The 9746-nt window shown below is 42.0% G+C and overlaps 1 long non-coding RNA gene across 1 annotated transcript; it reads right to left on the reverse strand.

Annotated features, from left to right (window-relative positions):
* Positions 1-1128: 1128 nt before the first annotated feature.
* LOC124020635 lies at positions 1129-3174 on the reverse strand. Its single transcript, XR_006836110.1, has 3 exons — positions 3041-3174; positions 1374-1547; positions 1129-1210 (listed from the first exon to the last, which is right to left on the reverse strand). It is a non-coding gene; the product is annotated as an uncharacterized LOC124020635 (long non-coding RNA).
* Between the last annotated feature and the right edge of the window lie 6572 nt (positions 3175-9746).

The raw sequence follows: 9746 nt of genomic DNA on the forward strand, positions 1-9746 counted from the left end.
CTTCCCAAACTGTTCACTAAGCACTACTGCTACAGGACAACACCCATGAAAACATTTGGCAGCAAAGACTCAAGTTACTGCCAACCATCAACATTAAAACTGCTTTCAGAGGGCATAACCTTTCTAACCTTTCTATCAAAATAAACAATTTGCAACGGAAATTAACATCAGTTCTTGTAGGGCAAGTTTAGGCAGGTATATCCAGGCTACTTCCCCATTTTCCCATTACTCCATTACAAGACATTGTCCACTTACTGAACTACGCTATGGAAATGTACACCGGTGTACACACACACACACACACACACACACACACACACACACACACACACACACACACACACACACACACACACACACACACACACACACACACACACACACACACACACACACACACACACACACACACACACACACACACACACACACCATTCAAATTATTTTAAAAGTGCCATCTATTCTCCCTTCATTTAAGTAGCCTAATCACTGATTGTAGAAGTGAATGGAGCCTTTTTGTTCACCTGTCCAATTATGTCAAATCAGTGATTCTGTGAAGGAATAAGAACAAGGCTGAAATACCCAGTCGTAGTCTTCTACTACCAAGTCTCATTTTCACTTGGCTTTTGGAACAAACCATTAACAAACATGAGAAATTCAGAAAATGTAGATTTGGCAAATCCATATGAAAATGCAATGTGAGAGGCAGGACACTTTATAACAAGGCAACAGTAAGCAGGTTGCCCCCCCCCCCCCCCCACACACACACACACAGAGCAGTAAGGAGCTGCTGAGACTGCATGTCTCTCTGCTTTACTGACCAACCAGAAGACCCACAATGAGATGTTCATTGTCTTTCTGTGAAAAGGTCAGACTGTCATTGTCCTTATAAAATGAGGTCTTTTTACTAAGCTAACAGAACACACTGAACTACAGTCAATATGTACAGACATGATGGATATAACATGTCATTATAAAAGGAGGGCTTTTTACTAAGCTAACGGAACACACACTACACTGACACGCAACAGAAACAGCACACATCAACGAACATCAGACCACATTTACATTTTAATCAAATCAAGGACTTGGATCTGAGGCCAGTGCTCCATAGCGTAACAGTGAGCTGTCAATAACGAAGCCTGGGAAGGAACGAAGTCGTCGCTCTAAGTCCTCATACAGCAGCATGGACATATAGGGGTCGTATTCACTAGACATCAAAGAGAAGAACACTGAACAAAACGGGCAGGAACTACCTGAACTTATCCAATAAGAAACTAGCATGTGTTGAATATGACCCCGTGTCTGGATGTCTACAATGGCTTACTGATCACTATATCAGTGTGCTCATGAACCTGATCAGTAAAACTCACCGCAGTGTCTCCAGTGTATAGAGGGGATCCTCTTGTACAGAAGAGAGCAGCTTTACTCCAGAGGCTCCTGGAGTATTTCCACTCAGGTCCAGCTCCTTCAGGTGGGAGGGGTTTGACCTCAGAGCTGAAGCCAGAGAAGTACAGCCTTCCTCTGTGATGCTGCAGCCTGCCAGCCTGTGGAAAGTGAGGGAGAAAATATACACAATATAAAAACTTCCAGAAAATATGTCCGTTTTGCATCTAAAGACAATACAATCAATGGTAAAAACTGAAATTTCCTTCAATTATGATATTAGAGACCAAGGCCCAATTATGATATTAGAGACCAAGGCCCAATTATGATATTAGAGACCAAGGCCCAATTATGATATTAGAGACCAAGGCCCAATTATGATATTAGAGACCAAGGCCCTATTATGATATTAGAGACCAAGGCCCTATTATGACATCAGAGACCAAGGCCCTATTATGACATCAGAGACCAAGGCCCTATTATGATATTAGAGACCAAGGCCCTATTATGATATTAGAGACCAAGGCCCAATTATGATATTAGAGACCAATGCCCTATTATGACATCAGAGACCAAGGCCCTATTATGACATCAGAGACCAAGGCCCTATTATGATATTAGAGACCAATGCCCTATTATGACATCAGAGACCAATGCCCTATTATGATATTAGAGACCAAGGCCCTATTATGACATCAGAGACCAAGGCCCTATTATGATATTAGAGACCAATGCCCTATTATGACATCAGAGACCAAGGCCCTATTATGATATTAGAGACCAAGGCCCTATTATGATATTAGAGACCAAGGCCCTATTATGACATCAGAGACCAAGGCCCTATTATGATATTAGAGACCAATGCCCTATTATGACATCAGAGACCAAGGCCCTATTATGACATTAGAGACCAATGCCCTATTATGATATTAGAGACCAATGCCCTATTATGACATCAGAGACCAATGCCCTATTATGACATCAGAGACCAATGCCCTATTATGACATCAGAGACCAAGGCCCTATTATGATATTAGAGACCAAGGCCCTATTATGATATTAGAGACCAATGCCCTATTATGACATCAGAGACCAAGGCCCTATTATGATATTAGAGACCAAGGCCCTATTATGACATCAGAGACCAAGGCCCTATTATGATATTAGAGACCAATGCCCTATTATGATATTAGAGACCAATGCCCTATTATGACATCAGAGACCAAGGCCCTATTATGATATTAGAGACCAAGGCCCTATTATGACATCAGAGACCAAGGCCCTATTATGATATTAGAGACCAAGGCCCTATTATGACATCAGAGACCAAGGCCCAATTATGATATTAGAGACCAATGCCCTATTATGACATCAGAGACCAAGGCCCTATTATGATATTAGAGACCAAGGCCCTATTATGACATCAGAGACCAAGGCAAGAATTGAATCCAAGTTATAGAGCAGTGGACTGGAAACCTGACAATGCTGACAATATGTTTCCATTGTTTGTGGAAATCTCACTCAATCTAAATGTAGCGCATCTTGACTCAAGCATTACCTTTGAAAGTTGCATTGTCAGCTGTCCAGTGCACTGCCTTGGATTAAATCCAGGACCAAGTGAAATGTAAGTTAAACTCCATAAGGGTTGCCTTACCTCAGTGTCTCCAATTTACACTGTGGATTCTCAAGTCCAGCACAGATGAATCTCACTCCTGAATCCTGGAGTTCATTTCCTCCCAGGTCAAGCTCTCTCAAACTTGAGTGTCACACCCTGACCATAGTTTTCTTTGTATGTTTCTATGTTTTGTTTGTTCAGGGTGTGATCTGAGTGGGCATTCTATGTTGTGTGTCTAGTTTGTCTGTTTCTGTGTTTGGCCTGATATGGTTCTCAATCAGAGGCAGGTGTTAGTCATTGTCTCTGATTGGGAACCATATTTAGGTAGCCTGTTTGGTGTTGGGTTTTGTGGGTGATTGTCTCCTGTGTCAGTGTTTGTTCCACACGGGACTGGTTTGGGTTTTACACGGTTGTTGTCTTTGTAGTTTATTCATGTATAGTTTTCTTATTAAAAACAAACATGAATTTCAACCACGCTGCTTTTTGGTCCTTCTCTCCTTCGATGGAAGAATCCCGTTACATTGAGGTGTTTGAGCTGAGAGTTGAAGCGGTCTAAGCCACTGCATCGCAGTGCTAGAGGAGTGACTACAGATCCGGGTTCGATCCGGTTGTAGACCAATGAGACGGCGCACAATTGGCACAGCGTCGTCCGGGTTAGGGAAGGGTTTGGCCTGCTGGGATGTCCTTGTCCCATCGCGCTCTACTGACTATTTGTGACGGCCAGGCACATGAACGCTGACTTCGGTCACTGAGCTGTACGGTGTTTCCTCCGACACATTCAAATCAAATGAAGTCACCTTACAGTGAAATGCTTACAAGCCCTTAACTAACAATGCAGTTGTAAGAAAAATGTGTGTTAAGGAAAGAAATTAGTAAGTAAAAAATAAATAAAGTTACAAATAAGGAATGAGCAGCAGTAAAATAACAGTAGTGAGGCTATATGACAGGGTTACTATACTATATACAGGGTACAGAGTCAATCAATGTGTGGGGGCGAGGTAATTGAGGTAATATAGATAATAAACAGAGAAGAGCAGCAGAGTAGCAGCATCGTAAAAGAGGGGTGGGGGCAATGCAAATAGTCCGTGAGGCCATTTGATTAGCTGTTCAGGAGTCTTATGGCCTGGGGGTAGAAGTTGTTAAGAAGCCTTTTGAACCTAGACTTGGTGCTCTGGTAGTACTAGCTGTGCAAGTAGCAGAGAGCGCAGTCTATGACTAGGATGGCTGGAGTCTTTGACAATTTTTATGGCCTTCCTTTGACACCGCCTGGTATAGAGGTCCTGGATGGCAGGAATCTTGGCCTTAGTGATGTACTGGGCCTTACGCACTAACCTCTGTAGTGCATTGCGGTCGAGGAATGAGCAGTTGCCATACCAGGCAGTGATGCAACCAGTCAGGATGCTCTCGATGGTGCAGCTGTAGAACTTTTTGAGGATTTGAGGACCCATGCCGAATCATTTCAGTCTCCTGAGGGGGAATAGGCTTTGTCGTGCCCTCTTCACGACTGTCTTGGTGTGTTTGGACCATGACAGTTTGTTGTTGATGTGGAATGAGGGCGTGCTCAGACCTCCTTTTCCTGTAGTCCACAATCATCATTTGTCTTGATCACATTGAGGGAGTTGTTAACCTGCCACCACATGTTCTGTTTTTCTACTGTATTATTGACTGTATGTTTTGTGTATTCCATGTGTGCTTTATCTTTTGCTGCTGGTGATTCTCTGATCCACCTTCTCTGATTCTCTGATCCACGCAAACGACACCATTCTGTTCTACTTCTGGCCCCTCCTTGGACACTGTGTTAACTAACCTCTAACCTCGAGATGAGCCTCAATGCCATACAACTCTCCTTCCGTGGCCTCCAACTGCTCTTAAACACAAGTAAAACTAAATGCATGCTCTTCAATCGATCACTGCCTGCACCTGCTCGCCTGTCCAGCATCACTACTCTGGACGGCTCTGACTTAGAATACGTGTACAACTACAAATACCTAGGTGTCTGGTTAGACACCTAGTGGTTAGAGTGTTAGACTAGTAACCGGAAGGTTGCAAATTCAAAACCCCCGAGCTGACAAGGTACAAATCTGTCGTTCTGCCCCTGAACAGGCAGTTAACCCACTGTTCCTAGGCCGTCATTGAAAATAATAATTTGTTCTTAACTGACTTGCCTTTTTAAATAAAGGTCAAATAAAAAAAATAAAAAGACTAAACTCTCCTTCCAGACTCACATTAAGCATCTCCAATCCAAAATGAAATCTAGAATCGGCTTCCGAAATCGCAACAAAGCATCCTTCACTCATGCTGCCAAACATACTCTCATAAAACTGACCATCCTACCGATCCTCGACTTCGGTGATGTCATCTATAAAATAGCCTCCAACCCTCTACTTACCAAACTGGGTGCAGTCTATCACAGTGCCACCCGTTTTGTCACCAAAGCCCCATACACTACCCCCCCATTGCAACCTGTATGCTCTCGTTGGTTGGCCTTCACTTCATACTCATCGCCAAACCCACTGGCTACAGGTTACCTACAAGTCTCTGCTAAGTAAAGCCCCGCCTTACCTCAGCTCACTGGTCACCATAGCAGCACCCACTTGTAGCACGCGCTCCAGCAGATATATCTCACTGGTCACCCCCAAAGCCAATTCCTTCTTTGGTCATCTTTCCTTCCAGTTCTCTGCTGCCCATGACTGGAACGAATTGCAAAAATCTCTGAAGCTGGAGACTCACATCTCCCTCACTAGCTTTAAGCACCAGCTGTCAGAGCAGCTTACAGATCATTGCACCTGTACATAGCCCATCTGTAAACAGCCCATCTATCTACCTACCTCATCCCCATACTGGGATTTATTCATTTATTTTGCTCCTTTGCACCCCAGTATCTCTACCTGCACATTCATCTTCTGCCGATCTACCATTCCAGTGTTTAATTGCTATATTGTAATTACTTTGCCACCATGGCCTATTTATTTCCTTAACTTACCTCATTTGCACTCACTGTATATAGACTTTTTGTTTAATTTTGTTCTACTGTATTATTGCCTGTATGTTTTGTTTATCCATGTGTAACTCTGTGTTGTTGTATGTGTCGAATTACTACGCTTTATCTTGGCCAGGTCGCAGTTGCAAATGAGAACTTGTTCTCAACTAGCCTACCTGGTTAAATAAAGGTGAAATTTAAAAAATATATATCTTTCATACGAAACCTAACCTTGTGACCCATTCCACACATCTGTTGTTTGTCATGTAGATTAAGGGGGTGTATATTTGCTATAAAAGTTATTTGTATCGTTTGTCTAGAGGCTCTCGATGAATCATCTAAGTGTGGTTTGTCGACCAGCAATCGTTATTGCAAAGCACTCACATCATTAACTTGTGTGTGGTGTGACATGCTTTCCTTATTAATAAGTGAATAAAGATGTAGTTTAAGTATAACTCTGACTTGTGTGATAAGTTTGTCTCTCCTCATTTGATAGTAAAGAAATGAACAACCACAATAGTGGTCTCCCGAGTGGCACAGCGGTCTAAGGCACTGCATCAATGAACTCTCAATTTAATTTAGCAAATAAAGTCAACATGTTGAGAATAAAGTTTACATTTTGAGAATAAAGTTTACATTTTGAGAATAAAGTTGCAGTTATATTTAAAGATTAAAATAGGGGATTTTGTTAATTGCATTGATAAAATCATTGATTTGATTTGATTTACCTTGTTGCCTGTTGCTGTGTGTGCGACACTGTTGAAATACCTGAGTTAGATGATCTGGTGAAACTATACTTTAGAATTGGCTTCAGTAACAAGGAAATCCTTGCTATTTTAGCACATAATAACCATCATATTATAAGTATTAGGACCAGGAAGAGGTTGTACCACTGATTATTTTCAGAAGGAGAATCCATGGTTACATATAGTATTAGGTAGAGATGGACAGGCTGTGTGTGTATGCAGGTGTGTGTGTGTGTATGCAGGTGTGTATGTCTGGGTGGTAAATTGTAGGGGCAAAACAAAACCAATGAGCATCAATCTAACGATCTAACACAATTGTTTAAACAGGCATCACTGCGCACACACACGTTTATTAATCTACTGATCTAAAAACTTGCACACGCACACACACACCCCAAGTTTCCCCCTGGTAATTTCATACTATCATACTAATGCCCATAGTGCGGTATGAGCACAAACAAAAATCATTCTCGTCTCTGAATGTGAAGAGAACTGGGGTTGAGTCCCTGTCAGTCTGCTGTCCCAATTTCGATACAACGTTCTGCTGCGTAGTTTAGGACAAAACTTCTGTGCATAATAGCAACTATTAATGACCTTATCCATGGTGCTTTACTAAGAGTAGTATTTATTTCCCCCATATGGCAACTATCCTTCTAACGACTATAGGCTAGTAGGCTATGTGAGCACAGCTATTAAAACACATGATCTTAGGATCCTGGAGACCGGAGGCTGTGTGTGTGTGTGTGTCCCATGTCAAGCTGCTCTCCAAATTCGCTACAACACCACACTGCTATTCTACAGCCCATTATAAACCTATAGTGACCACTGGCGTAATGCAGTTTCTCTGGACCTCCCGCAAGGTTGGTTTGGTTTGTCGAGATCGGTGTGAAAAATCTTGATTGGCCTGCACAGAGCCCTGACCTCAACCCCATCGAACACCTTTGAGATGAATTGGAACATCGACTGCGAGCCAGGCCTAATCACCCAACATCAGTGCCGAACCTCACTAATGTTCTTGTGGCAGAATGGAAGCAAGTCCCTGCAGCAATGTTCCAACATCTAGTGGAAAGCCTTCCCAGAAGAGTGGAGGCTGTCATACCAGCAAAGGGGAGACCAACTCCATATTAATGCCCATGATTTTGGAATGAGATGTTTGACGAGCAGGCGTCCACATACTTTTGATCACGTAGAGTATATAACTTTCTCACACATTATTCAAGATTCATTCAGGATTATCCGTATTAATGGATCATAATAATGCATCCACATTAATGTAGAAGGGTTTAGAAACATATTACTCTTCTGAAGTCAACTCTCATACAACCAAGTAATTCTCTTCAGCCAACCTGGTTTCAGAACATTTCATATTATTCTGTACGTAAACATGAGACAGTAATTAGTGTGATATGCTACGTTGCGTACGGTATGTATTATTTTATTTTTTATTATTTTTGCTTAATGTTCCTACATTGCCAAAGATCGAGTCCCTGGCTGGGATGTGTTCAGTATAGGCACACTAAAACAAAACGTAGGCATATCTAGGCTACTTTCCCATTTCACATTACTAAACATTTTCCAGCAACTGAACTGCATTTTTGAAATGCACACAGCTGTACACACACACAATGTTCAAATTATTTTACATGTGCCATCATCAATTCTCCCTTAATTTAAGTAACCTAGTGCCGTGTAGCTCAGTTGGCCAGTTAGTAGAGAATATGGTGCTTGCAACAAACACCAGGGTTGTGAATACCATTCCCATGGAGGACCAGTACTAAGAAAATGTAAGCACTCACTACTGTAAGTCACTTTGGAAAAGAGCGTCTGCTAAATGACAAAAATGAAGGTTAATTTTGTAAATGTCGGATCGCTATGGCAAGACACATCATTCACCCAAGTTTCGTAAACAAATTGGATCAGTGGTGTCTGTGACTAATATACAAACGGGGACAGCTCCATAGTCCCCCCTCCTGATTTCATTGTGGGGGACAATAAGTCAATGTTATGCAGGTGAATGAGGACCCAAAAGCGACTTGGCGAAAACAGAGTCTTTAATCCAGTAAAGTAAAAATACAATCAAATAAAACAATTTCCACTCGTAATGACGAGAACCGACTGGAGACTTGATCAAGAACTGCAGGTTGCCTCGGGAAGGCACTTGAACGTAGCAGACTCAGACACCTGCTCACCACGCAGCATCTGAGGGAAACACGACACGACAGGGCAATACATAGACACAGCACGGTGAACAATAGGCAAGGATCCGACAGGACAGGAACGGAAAACAAGGGAAGAAATAGGGACTCTAATCAGGGGAAAAGATAAGGAACAGGTGTGGGAAGACTAAATGATGATTAGGGGAATAGGAACAGCTGGGAGCAGGAACGGAACGATAGAGAGAGGAGAGAGAGGAAGGGAGAGAGAAAAAGGGGAACGAACCTAAAAAGACCAGCAGGGGGAAAACGAACAGAAGGAAAAGCAAAATGACAAGATGATATAAGACAAAACATGACAGTCAATGTGCCACTAGAATAAATGGTATATACAGTATACCACATAGCAGTGGTAATATACATCATGTGAGCATAAACAGAATATAACAGAATCAGTTGACTTGGTGTACAGAGAGAACAAGAGAGGACCTAGTACAGAGCCCTGGGGGACAACAGTATTCTTCAAGAATATAATTTAAATGACTCATGAGATTAATTCAACTGTCATACATAATCATAACCCAAAATATAAGCTGGTTTTACTTCTGTTTGTTAACAATGTAATTGTAAACAAACACTGTATTGCCTCAAACATGGTTACATTTTAATATCAGGTATTGCATCCATAACTCTGAATATGAGTTTGATACTGGTTACATTTCTCCAGCCCCATCCCTACAAATGTTCACTAAAACAGTGGGAGCGTGACCACTTTGTTATAGTTTAAACCGCCGATTGCCCCCTTTAAAGACATTGAGTTCACACAGTTAGGCCTGATATGTAGTTATATGTGAGTATGAACCTTC

The sequence above is a fragment of the Oncorhynchus gorbuscha genome, unplaced genomic scaffold, assembly GCF_021184085.1.
Source record: "Oncorhynchus gorbuscha isolate QuinsamMale2020 ecotype Even-year unplaced genomic scaffold, OgorEven_v1.0 Un_scaffold_867, whole genome shotgun sequence".
NCBI classification, from domain to species: domain Eukaryota; kingdom Metazoa; phylum Chordata; class Actinopteri; order Salmoniformes; family Salmonidae; genus Oncorhynchus; species Oncorhynchus gorbuscha.